The following is a 12,631-nucleotide window of genomic DNA, read 5'->3' on the forward strand; positions in this document are numbered from 1 at the left end:
GCCCCTGGTGGGCTGGCCGCACCCCCCTCCCTTGGGCCCATGCGCCTAGGGTTGAGGGGGAACCCTAGAGGGGGCGCCCCCTTGGCTTGGGGGGCAAGCCACCCTCTCCCCTCTCCCCTAGGCCGCCGCACCCCCCCCCTAGATGGGTTCTAGGGGGCCGGCCCCCTTCTCCCTTCCCCTTATAAATAGAGGGGTGAGGGGAGGGCAGCCGCACCACCCTCCAAGGCGCAGCCCTCCCCTTCCCAACACCTCTCCTCCTCCGTCGTGTGCTTGGCGAAGCCCTGTCGGAGTACTGCCTCTCCACCATCACCACGCCGTCGTGCTGCCGGTGGAGCTGTCTTCCTCAACCTCTCCTTCCCCCTTGCTGGATCAAGAAGGAGGAGACGTCTCCCGTCCCGTACGTGTGTTGAACGCGGAGGTGCTGTCCGTTCAGCACTTGGTCATCGGTGATTCGAATCACGTCGAGTACGACTACATCATCACCTTGCAAGCTTCCGCACGCGATCTACAAGTGGTATGTAGATGCAAACTCTCTCCTTGACTCGTTGCTTAGATGAACTCATAGATGGATCTTGGTGAAACCGTAGGAAAATTTTTAATTTTCTGCAACGTTCCCCAACAGTGGCATCATGAGCTAGGTCTATGCGTAGTTCTCTTTGCACGAGTAGAACACAATTTTGTTGTGGGCGTGGATTTTGTCATCTTACTTGCCTCTACTAGTCTTTTCTTGCTCAACGGTATTGTGGGATGAAGCGGCCCGGACCAACCTTACACGTACGCTTACGTGAGACCGGTTCCACCGACTGACATGCACTAGTTGCATAAGGTGGCTGGCGGGTGTCTGTCTCTCCCACTTTAGTTGGAGCGGAATCGATGAACAGGGCCCTTATGAAGGGTAAATAGAAGTTGACAAAATCACGTTGTGGTGATTCATAGGTAAGAAAACGTTCTTGCTAGAACCCAATTGCAGCCACGTAAAAGATGCAACAACAAATTAGAGGACGTCTAACTTGTTTTTGCAGCGATTGATCATGTGATGTGATACGGCCAGAAGTTGTGATGAATGATGAATTGTGATGTATGAGATCATGTTCTTTGTAATAGGATTCACGACTTGCATGTCGATGAGTATGACAACCGGCAGGAGCCATAGGAGTTGTCTTTATTTTTTGTATGACCTGCGTGTCATTGAATAACGCCATGTAAACTACTTTACTTTATTGCTAAATGTTAGTCATAGAAGTAGAAGTAGTCGTTGGCGTGACAACTTCATGAAGACACGATGATGGAGATCATGATGATGGAGATCATGGTGTCAAGCCGGTGACAAGATGATCATGGAGCCCCGAAGATGAAGATCAATGGAGCTATATGATATTGGCCATATCATGTCACAACTATATAATTGCATGTGATGTTTATTATGTTTATGCATCTTGTTTACTTAGGACGACGGTAGTAAATAAGATGATCCCTTACAAAAATTTCAAGAAGTGTTCTCCCCTAACTGTGCACCGTTGCTACAGTTCGTCGCTTCTAAGCACCACGTGATGATCGGGTGTGATGGATTCTTACGTTCATATACAACGGGTGTAAGACAGTTTTACACAGCGAAAACACTTAGGGTTAACTTGACGAGCCTAGCATGTGCAGACATGGCCTCGGAACACGGAGACCGAAAGGTCGAACACGAGTCGTATGGAAGATACGATCAACATGAGAATGTTCACCGACGATGACTAGTCCGTCTCACGTGATGATCGGACACGGGCTAGTCGACTCGGATCGTGTAACACTTAGATGACTAGAGGGATGTCTAATCTAAGTGGGAGTTCATAATTTGATTAGAACTTTATTATCATGAACTTAGTCTAAAACCTTTGCAAATATGTCTTGTAGATCAATGGCCAACGCTAATGTCAACATGAACTTCAACGCGTTCCTAGAGAAAACCAAGCTGAAAGATGATGGCAGCAACTATACGGACTGGGTCCGGAACCTGAGGATCATCCTCATAGCTGCCAGGAAACAATATGTCCTAGAAGGACCGCTAGGTGACGCTCCCATCCCAGAGAACCAAGACATTATGAATGCTTGGCAGTCTCGTGCTGATGATTACTCCCTCGTTCAGTGCGGCATGCTTTACAGCTTAGAACCGGGGCTCCAAAAGCGTTTTTGAGCACCACGGAGCATATGAGATGTTCGAAGAGCTGAAACTAGTTTTTCAAGCTCATGCCCGGGTCGAGAGATATGATGTCTCCGACAAGTTCTATAGTTGTAAGATGGAGGAAAACAGTTCTGTCAGTGAGCACATCCTGAAGATGTCTGGGTTGCACAACCGTATGACCCAGCTGAACATTAACCTCCCAGATGAGGCGGTCATTGACAGAATCCTCCAGTCGCTCCCACCAAGCTACAAGAGCTTTGTGATGAACTACAACATGCAGGGGATGGAAAAGACCATTCCTGAAGTGTTCTCGATGCTGAAGTCAGCAGAGGCTGAAATCAAGAAAGAACATCAAGTGTTGATGGTCAATAAGACCACTAAGTTCAAGAAGGGCAAGGGTAAGAAGAACTTCAAGAAGGACGGCAAAGATGTTGCCGCGCCTGGTAAGCCAGTTACCGGGAAGAAGTCAAAGAATGGACCCAAGCCTGAGACTGAGTGCTTTTATTGCAAGGGGAAGGGTCACTGGAAGCGGAACTGCCCCAAATACTTAGCGGATAAGAAGGCCGGCAACACCAAAGGTATATTTGATATACATGTGATTGATGTGTACCTTACGAGTACTCGTAGTAACTCCTGGGTATTTGATACCGGTGCCGTTGCTCATATTTGTAACTCACAGCAGGAGCTGCGGAATAAACGGAGACTGGCGAAGGACGAGGTGACGATGCGCGTCGGGAATGGTTCCAGAGTCGATGTGATCGCCGTCGGCACGCTGCCTCTACATTTACCTACGGGATTAGTTTTGAACCTTAATAATTGTTATTTAGTGCCAAGTTTGAGCATGAACATTGTATCTGGATCCCATTTAATACGAGATGGCTACTCATTTAAGTCTGAGAATAATGGTTGTTCGATTTATATGAGAGATATGTTTTATGGTCATGCTCCGATGGTCAATGGTTTATTCTTAATGAATCTCGAGCGTAATATTACACATGTTCATAGTGTAGATACCAAAAGATTTAAAGTTGATAACGATAGTCCCACATACTTGTGGCACTGCCGCCTTGGTCACATTGGTGTCAAGCGCATGAAGAAGCTCCATGCCGATGGACTTTTAGAGTCTCTTGATTATGAATCGTTTGACACGTGCGAACCATGCCTTTTGGGCAAAATGACCAAGACTCCGTTCTCCGGAACAATGGAGCGAGCAACCAACTTGTTGGAAATCATACATACCGATGTGTGTGGTCCAATGAGCGTTGAGGCTCGCGGAGGATATCGTTATGTTCTCACTCTCACAGATGACTTGAGTAGATATGGGTATGTCTACTTAATGAAACACAAGTCTGAGACCTTTGAAAAGTTCAAGGAATTTCAGAATGAGGTAGAGAATCAACGTGACCGAAAGATAAAATTCTTACGATCAGATCGGATCGTGGAGGAGAATACTTAAGTCACGAATTTGGTACACACTTAAGGAAATGTGGAATCGTTTCACAGCTCACGCCGCCTGGAACACCTCAGCAAAACGGTGTGTCCGAACGTCCACCCTATTGGATATGGTGCGGTCTATGATGTCTCTTACCGATTTACCGCTATCATTTTGGGGATACGCTCTAGAGACAGCTACATTCACTTTAAATAGGGCACCGTCTAAATCCGTTGAGACGACACCGTATGAATTATGGTTTGGAAAGAAACCTAAGCTGTCGTTTCTAAAAGTTTGGGGATGCGATGCTTATGTCAAGAAACTTCAACCTGAAAAGGTCGAACCCAAGTCGGAAAAATGCGTATTCATAGGATACCCTAAGGAAACTGTCGGGTATACCTTCTACTTAAGATCCGAAGGCAAGATCTTTGTTGCCAAGAACGGATGGTTTTTGGAAAAAGAGTTTCTCTCGAAAGAAGTAAGTGGGAGGAAAGTAGAACTCGATGAAGTACTACCTCTTGAGCGGGAAAGTGGCGCAGCGCAGGAAACCGTTCCTGTGATGCCCACACCAACTGAAGAGGAAAACAATGATGATGATCAAGGTACTTTGGATCAAGTTACTACTGAACTTCGTAGGTCCACAAGGACACGTTCCGCACCAGAGTGGTATGGCAACCCTGTCCTGGAAATCATGTTGTTAGACAACAATGAACCTTCGAACTATGAAGAAGCGATGGCGGGCCCGGACTCCAACAAATGGCTTGAAGCCATGAAATCCGAGATAGAATCCATGTATGAAAACAAAGTATGGACTTTGACAGACTTGCCCGATGATCGGCGAGCGATAGAAAACAAATGGATCTTTAAGAAGAAGACGGACGCGGATGGTAATGTTACAATCTATAAGGCTCGACTTGTCGCTAAGGGTTATCGACAAGTTCAAGGGATTGACTACGACGAGACTTTCTCTCCCGTAGCGAAGCTGAAGTCCGTCCAAATCATGTTAGCAATTGCCGCATACTATGATTATGAGATATGGCAAATGGACGTCAAAACGGCATTCCTTAACGGGCATCTTAAGGAAGAACTGTATATGATGCAGCCGGAAGGTTTTGTCGATCCTCGGAACGCTAACAAAGTATGCAAGCTCCAGCGATCCATTTATGGACTGGTGCAAGCATCTCGGAGTTGGAACATTCGCTTTGATGAGATGATCAAAGCGTTTGGGTTTATGCAGACTTATGGAGAAGCCTGCGTTTACAAGAAAGTGAGTGGGAGCTCTGTAGCATTTCTCATATTATATGTAGATGACATACTCTTGATGGGAAATGATATAGAACTTTTGGACAGCATTAAGGCCTACTTGAATAAGTGTTTTTCAATGAAGGACCTTGGAGAAGCTGCTTATATATTAGGCATCAAGATCTATAGAGATAGATCGAGACGCCTCATAGGTCTTTCACAAAGCACATACCTTGATAAGATTTTGAAGAGGTTCAAAATGGATCAGTCCAAGAAGGGGTTCTTGCCTATGTTACAAGGTGTGAGATTGAGCTCGGCTCAGTCACCGACCACGGCAAAAGATAAATAAGAGATGAGTGTCATCCCCTATGCTTCAGCCATTGGATCTATTATGTATGCCATGCTGTGTACCAGACCCGATGTAAACCTTGCCGTAAGTTTGGTAGCAAGATACCAAAGTAATCCCGGCAAGGAACACTGGACAGCGGTCAAGAATATCCTGAAGTACCTGAAAAGGACGAAGGACATGTTTCTCGTTTATGGAAGAGACGAAGAGCTCGTCGTAAAGGGCTACGTCGACGCTAGCTTCGACTCAGATCTGGATGACTCTAAGTCACAAACCGGATACGTGTATATGTTGAATGGTGGAGCGGTAAGCTGGTGCAGCTGCAAGCAGAGCGTCGTGGCGGGATCTACGTGTGAAGCGGAGTACATGGCAGCCTCGGAGGCAGCGCTTGAAGCGATTTGGGTGAAGGAGTTCATCACCGACCTAGGAGTCATACCCAATGCGTCGGGGCCGATTAAACTCTTCTGTGACAACACTGGAGCTATTGCCCTCGCCAAGGAGCCCAGGTTTCACAAGAAGACCAGGCACATCAAGCGTCGTTTCAACTCCATCCGTGAAAATGTTCAAGATGGAGACATAGAGATTTGCAAAGTGCACACGGATCTGAATGTCGCAGATCCGCTGACTAAACCTCTCTCGCGTGCAAAACATGATCAACACCAGAACTCTATGGGTGTTCGATTCATCACAATGTAACTAGATTGGTGACTCTAGTGCAAGTGGGAGACTGTTGGAAATATGCCCTAGAGGCAATAATAAAAGTATTATTATATTTCAATGTTCATGATAAATGTCTTTTATTCATGCTATAACTGTATTATCCGGAAATCGTAATACACGTGTGAATACTTAGACCACAATATGTCCCTGGTGAGCCTCTAGTTGACTAGCTCATTGTGATCAACAGATAGTCATGGTTTCCTAACTATGGACATTGGATGTCGTTGATAACGGGATCACATCATTAGGAGAATGATGTGATGGACAAGACCCAATCCTAAGCATAGCATAAAAGATCGTGTAGTTCGTTTTGCTAGAGCTTTGCCAGTGTCAAGTATCTCTTCCTTTGACCATGAGATCGTGTAACTCCCGGATACCGTAAGAGTGCCTTGGGTGTATCAAACGTCACAACGTAACTGGGTGACTATAAAGGTGCATTACAGGTATCTCCGAAAGTATCTGTTGGGTTGACGCAGATCGAGACTGGGATTTGTCACTCCGTATGACGGAGAGATATCTCTGGGCCCACTCGGTAATGCATCATCATAATGAGCTCAATGTGACCAAGGTGTTGGACACGGGATCATGCATTACGGTACGAGTAAAGTGACTTGCCGGTAACGAGACTGAACAAGGTATTGGGATACCGACGATCGAGTCTCGGGCAAGTAACGTACCGATTGACAAAGGGAATTGCATACAGGGTTTGATCGAATCCTCGACATCGTGGTTCATCCGATGACAAACATCGAGGAGCATGTGGGAGCCATCATGGGTATCCAGATCCCGCTGTTGGTTATTGACTGAGAGCGTCTCGGTCATGTCTGCATGTCTCCCGAGCCCGTAGGGTCTACACACTTAAGGTTCGGTGACGCTATGGTTATTAGGAAGACTAGTATGTGACTACCGAATGTTGTTCGGAGTCCCGGATGGGATCCTGGACGTCACGAGGAGATCCGGAAGGGTCCGGAGGTAAAGATTTATATATGGGAAGTTGTCAAACGGACACCGGGAAGTTTCGGGGTCATACCGGTATTGTACCGGGGCCACCAGAAGGGTTCCGGGGGTCCACCGGGAGGGGCCACCCCTCCCGGGGGGCCACATGGGCTGCGTGGGGCAGGGAGCCAGCCCCTGGTGGGCTGGCCGCACCCCCCTCCCTTGGGCCCATGCGCCTAGGGATTAGGGGGAACCCTAGAGGGGGCGCCCCCTTGGCTTGGGGGGCAAGCCACCCTCTCCCCTCTCCCCTAGGCCGCCGCACCCCCCCCTAGATGGGTTCTAGGGGGCTGGCCCCCTTCTCCCTTCCCCTTATAAATAGAGGGGTGAGGGGAGGGCAGCCGCACCACCCTCCAAGGCGCAGCCCTCCCCTCCCCAACACCTCTCCTCCTCCGTCGTGTGCTTGGCGAAGCCCTGTCGGAGTACTGCCTCTCCACCATCACCACGCCGTCGTGCTGCCGATGGAGCTGTCTTCCTCAACCTATCCTTCCCCCTTGCTGGATCAAGAAGGAGGAGACGTCTCCCGTCCCGTACGTGTGTTGAACGCGGAGGTGCTGTCCGTTCAGCACTTGGTCATCGGTGATTCGAATCACGTCGAGTACGACTACAACTACATCATCACCTTGCAAGCTTCCGCACGCGATCTACAAGTGGTATGTAGATGCAAACTCTCTCCTTGACTCGTTGCTTAGATGAACTCATAGATGGATCTTGGTGAAACCGTAGGAAAAATTTTAATTTTCTGCAACGTTCCCCAACACTGCTGCACCAACACCACCACGCCGTCGTGCTGCTGCTGGAGCTATCTTCCTCAACCTCTCCTTCCTCCTTGCTGGATCAAGACGGAGGATACGTCGTCCGTCCCGTACGTGTGTTGAACGCGGAGGTGCTGTCCGTTCGGCACTTGGTCATCGGTGATCTGAATCACGGCGAGTACGACTCCATCATCACCCTCCCCTTGAACGCTTCCGCACGCGATCTACAAGTGGTATGTAGATGCAATCTCACTCCCTTGACTCGTTGCTTAGATGAACTCATAGATGGATCTTGGTGAAACCGTAGGAAAAATTTTAATTTTCTGCAACGTTCCTCAACAGTGGCATCATGAGCTAGGTCTATGTGTAGTTCTCTATTGCACGAGTAGAACACAATTTTGTTGTGGGCGTAGATCTTGTCAACTTTCTTGCCACTACTTGTCTTTTCTTGCTTCAGCGGTATTGTGGGATGAAGCGGCCCGGACCAACCTTACACGTATGCTTACGTGAGACCGGTTCCACTGACAGACATGCACTAGTTGCATAAGGTGGCTGGCGGGTGTCTGTCTCTCCCACTTTAGTTGGAGAGGATTCGATGAAAAGGGTCCTTATGAAGAGTAAATAGAAGTTGAAAAAATCACGTTGTGGTTATTCGTAGGTAAGAAAACATTCTTGCTAGAACCCAATTGCAGCCACGTAAAAGATGCAACAACAATTAGAGGACGTCTAACTTGTTTTTGCAGTAATTGTCATGTGATGTGATATGGCCAGAAGTTGTGATGAATGATGAATGGTATATTGTGATGTATGAGATCATGTTCTTGTAATAGGAATCACGACTTTCATGTCGATGAGTATAACAACCGGCAGGAGCCGTAGGAGTTGTGTTTATTTTTGTATGACCTGCGTGTCATTGAAGAACGCCATGTAAATTACTTTACTTCATTGCTAAACGCGTTAGCCATAGAAGTAGAAGTAGCCATAGAAGTAGAAGTAGTCATTGCTAAAGTTCATCGTTTCGAAGCACCACGTGATGATCGGGTGTGATAGATCCTTACATTCACATATAACGGGTGTAAGACAGTTTTACACATGCAAAACACTTAGGGTTAACTTGACGACCTAGCATGTACAGACATGGCCTCGGAACACAGAGACCGAAAGGTCGAACACGAGGCATATGGAAGATACGATCAACATGAAGATGTTCACCGACGATGACTAGTCCGTCTCACGTGATGATCGGACACGGCCTAGTCGACTCGGATCGTGTAACACTTAGATGACTAGAGGGATGTCTAATCTGAGTGGGAGTTCATTGTAATAATTTCATTAGATGAACTTAATTATCATGAACTTAGTCTAAAACCTTTGCAAATATGTCTTGTAGATCAAATGGCCAACGCTCATGTCAACATGAACTACAACGCATTCCTAGAGAAAACCAAGCTGAAAGATGATGGCAGCAACTATACGGACTGGGTCCGGAACTTGAGGATCATCCTCATAGCTGCCAGGAAACAACATGTCCTAGAAGGACCGCTAGGTGACGCTCCCGTCCCAGAGAACCAAGACGTTATGAACGCTTGGCAGTCTCGCGCTGATGATTACTCCCTCGTTCAGTGCGGCATGCTTTACAGCTTAGAACCGGGGCTCCAAAGCATTTTGAGCAACACAGAGCATATGAGATGTTCGAGGAGCTGAAACTAGTTTTCCAAGCTCATGCCCGGGTCGGGAGATATGAAGTCTCTGACAAGTTCTATAGTTGTAAGATGGAGGAAAATAGTTCTGTCAGTGAGCACATACTCAAAATGTCTGGATTGCACAACCGCCTATCCCAGCTGGACATTAACCTCCCGGATGAGGCGGTCATTGACAGAATCCTTCAGTCGCTCCCACCAAGCTACAAGAGCTTCGTGATGAACTACAATATGCAGGGGATGGTGAAGACCATTCCTGAAGTATTTTCAATGCTGAAGTCAGCAGAGGTTGAGATCAAGAAAGAACATCAAGTGTTGATGGTCAATAAGACCACTAAGTTCAAGAAGGGCAAGGGCAAAAAGAACTTCAAGAAGGACGGCAAGGATGTTGCCGCGCCCGGTAAGCCAGTTACCGGGAAGAAGTCAAAGAATGGACCCAAGCCTGAGACTGAGTGCTTTTATTGCAAGGGGAAGGGTCACTAGAAGCGGAACTGCCCCAAATACTTAGCGGATAAGAAGGCCGGCAACACCAAAGGTATATTTGATATACATGTAATTGATGTGTACCTTACCAGTACTCGTAGTAACTCCTGGGTATTTGATACCGGTGCCATTGCTCATATTTGTAACTCACAGCAGGAGTTGCGGAATAAGCGGAGACTGGGGAAGGACGAGGTGACGATGCGCGTCGGGAATGGTTCCAAGGTCGATGTGATCGCCGTCAGCACGCTACCTCTACATTTACCTACGGGATTAGTTATAAAACTTAATAATTGTTATTTAGTGCCAAGTTTGAGCATGAACATTGTATCTGGATCTCGTTTGATACGAGATGGCTACTCATTTAAATCCGAGAATAATGGTTGTTCTATTTATATGAGAGATATGTTTTATGGTCATGCCCCTATGGTCAATGGTTTATTCTTAATGAATCTCGAGCGTAATATTACACATATTCATAGTGTGAATGCCAAAAGATGTAAAGTTGATAACGATAGTCCCACATACTTGTGGCACTGCCGCCTTGGTCACATTGGTGTCAAGCGCATGAAGAACCTCCATGCTGATGGACTTTTAGAGTCTCTCGATTATGAATCATTTCACACATGCGAACCATGCCTCATGGGCAAAATGACCAAGACTCCGTTCTCTGGAACAATGGAGCGAGCAACCAACTTGTTGGAAATCATACATACCAATGTGTGCGGTCCAATGAGTGTTGAGGCTCGTGGAGGATATCGTTATGTTCTCACTCTCACTTATGACTTGAGTAGATATGGGTATGTCTACTTAATGAAACACAAGTCTGAGACCTTTGAAAAGTTCAAGGAATTTTAGAATGAGGTAGAGAATCAACGTGACCGAAAGATAAAATTCCTACGATCAGATCGTGGAGGAGAATATTTAAGTCATGAATTTGGTACACACTTAAGGAAATGTGGAATCATTTCACAACTCACGCCGCCTGGAACACCTCAGCGTAACGGTGTGTCCAAACGTTGTAATCGCACTCTATTGGATATGGTGCGGTCTATGATGTCTCTTACCGATTTACCGCTATCATTTTGGGGATACGCTCTAGAGACAGCTACATTCACTTTAAATAGGGCACCGTCTAAATCCGTTGAGACGACACCGTATGAATTATGGTTTGGGAAGAAACCTAAGCTGTCGTTTCTAAAAGTTTGGGGATGCGATGCTTATGTCAAGAAACTTCAACCTGAAAAGCTCGAACCCAAGTCGGAAAAATGCGTCTTCATAGGATACCCTAAGGAAACCATTGGGTATACCTTCTACTTAAGATCTGAGGGCAAGATCTTTGTTGCCAAGAACGGATCCTTTCTGGAAAAAGAGTTTCTCTCGAAAGAAGTAAGTGGGAGGAAAGTAGAACTCGATGAAGTACTACCTCTCGAACGGGAAAGTAGTGCAGCTCAGGAAAATGTTCCTGTGATGCCTACACCAACTGAATAGGAAAATAATGATCATGATCAAGGTACTTCGGATCAAGTTGCTACTGAACTTCGTAGGTCCACAAGGACACGTTCCGCAGAAGAGTGGTACGGCAACCCTATCCTGGAAATCATGTTGTTAGACAACGGTGAACCTTCGAACTATGAAGAAGCGATGGCGGGCCTAGATTCCAACAAATGGCTTGAAGCCATGAAATCCGAGATAGAATCCATGTATGAAAACAAAGTATGGACTTTGACATACTTGCCCGATGATCGGCGAGCGATAGAAAACAAATGGATCTTTAAGAAGAAGACGGACGCGGATGGTAATGTTACCATCTATAAAGCTCGGCTTGTCGCTAAGGGTTATCGACAAGTTCAAGGGGTTGACTACGATGAGACATTCTCTCCCGTAGCGAAGCTAAAGTCCGTCCGAATCATGTTAGCAATTGCCGCATACTATGATTATGAGATATGGCAGATGGACGTCAAAACGGCATTCCTTAACGGACATCTTAAGGAAGAGCTGTATATGATGCAGCTGGAAGGTTTTGTCGACCCTAAGAATGTTAACAAAGTATGCAAGCTCCAGCGATCCATTTATGGGCTGGTGCAAGCACCTCGGAGTTGGAACATTCGCTTTGATGAGATGATCAAAGCGTTTGGGTTTATGTAGACTTATGGAGAAGCCTGCGTTTACAAGAAAGTGAGTGGGAGCTCTGTAGCATTTCTCATATTATATGTAGACGACATACTCTTGATGGGAAATGATATAGAACTTTTGGACAGCATTAAGGCCTACTTGAATAAGTGTTTTTCAATGAAGGACCTTGGAGAAGCTGCTTACATATTAGGCATCAAGATCTATAGGGATAGATCGAGACGCCTCATAGGTCTTTCACAAAGCACATACCTTGATAAGATTTTGAAGAAGTTCAAAATGGATCAGTCCAAGAAAGGGTTCTTGCCTGTGTTGCAAGGTGTGAGATTGACCTCGGCTCAATCCTCGACCACGGCAAAAGATAAAGAAGAGATGAGTGTCGTCCCCTATGCTTCAGCCATAGGATCTATTATGTATGCCATGCTGTGTACCAGACCTGATGTAAACCTTGTCGTAAGTTTGGTAGGAAGGTACCAAAGTAATCCCGGCAAGGAACACTGGACAGCGGTCAAGAATATCCTGAAGTACCTGAAAAGGACAAAGGACATGTTTCTCGTTTATGGAGGTGACGAAGAGCTCGTCGTAAAGGGTTACGTCGACGCTAGCTTCGACACAAATCTGGATGACTCTAAGTCACAAACCGGATACGTGTATATGTTGAAT

This window comes from Triticum dicoccoides, chromosome 5B (assembly GCF_002162155.2).
Source record: "Triticum dicoccoides isolate Atlit2015 ecotype Zavitan chromosome 5B, WEW_v2.0, whole genome shotgun sequence".
Classification (NCBI taxonomy): Eukaryota; Viridiplantae; Streptophyta; class Magnoliopsida; order Poales; family Poaceae; genus Triticum; species Triticum dicoccoides.